The sequence below is a fragment of the Selaginella moellendorffii genome, unplaced genomic scaffold (genome assembly GCF_000143415.4).
Source record: "Selaginella moellendorffii unplaced genomic scaffold, v1.0 SELMOscaffold_70, whole genome shotgun sequence".
Lineage (NCBI taxonomy): Eukaryota > Viridiplantae > Streptophyta > Lycopodiopsida > Selaginellales > Selaginellaceae > Selaginella > Selaginella moellendorffii.
Genome location: NW_003314331.1, coordinates 733,325 through 734,580, shown reverse-complemented (window position 1 = coordinate 734,580; position 1,256 = coordinate 733,325).

The window sequence follows — 1,256 nt, the reverse complement described above, 5'->3', positions numbered from 1 at the left end:
GATTATCCATTCAGGATTGAATCTAGTCCATCCATTCTTATATATAAGCATAATTAATATACCCTATTCTTATATCCTAAGCACTCACATTAGTGGAGATGAGAGGCATTGCAATTTCTCCCTAAAAGGCAAAATGTTTTAGCAATGCTTTTCTTTAGTGTTTGGGATTGTATTTTTTGTTCGGGATTGTGATTTTTGTTCTTATTTCTTTATTTTTTTATTAAATCTAGATTTGTATTAACTTTTTGCAAGTTTTAAAATTTTAGCTATTGTTGTCTTTAAATCTACTTTTTCTTCTGATCTTCATTGCATCTCTTTTTCTACCATGCTACACTATCATCAATTAAGGAATATGTCATTTGAGGTTGCTAATGTTACTTTGTTAGATTGAACTTTTAATGCTATGAAGTGTGATTATATTGGTGTTATGTCCATTTTTGGTGTGTTACCGTCTCTAACTTCTGTGGGACATGATTACACAACTTATTCTCTTCTTGGTGTTTTGCCATCTCATGTTGATATAGAGTGTGATCATGACATCAATTGGCAAACTATAGAAGATGCACAAGTTTTTGAAGAATGTTTGAGGATTGAGTTTATACAAAGACAATATATATGAACTTGAGTGGATTTCGGATTGTGATGATGAGTTTGATTATTATAAAATAGCTTTAAAGATGAAATGAAGATTTTGAGGGGTAGATGTTAATTCTTTAATTTGCCACATGATCTTTTTTTTTTACCTTTTACTCTTTCCCAACCTTTTCTTATTTCTCGGCCTAAGCCACTTTTTTATGTTTTTAGTGTTCCTTCCTCCTTTGCAATATTTCTTTTTTCTAACATATCAATTATTTTTTACTCTTATGATTCTCATTTTTAGTCTAGTGTTGAATTGAGTGTTTTATACTAATCTAGATGTTGAGTATGTGCATGAAGTTGAGAATTTTTCTTTTGTTTTGTTGACAAAGTCTTTAATCAATTCTAGTATTAAGTATTCCCATGTTCTAAGGGTTGGAATCACTTTGGCCAGAATTTTAAATTGTGTCCCCATTTATTAGTGTTGTTAAGAGCCCATTATTGTTAAAGAGTTTATGTATTCCCTTGAGAGTGTGGATATTATTATTAATTTTCCCATCTCAAGTATTGAATTGTATGTTGAGGAGGTTAAGTGGTATGAATTATTTACTTATATTGTAGTGGCTGAAGTATTTTATTATAGGAAGTCTTTTATTTTCCAAGTTTTAAGCATATATTCC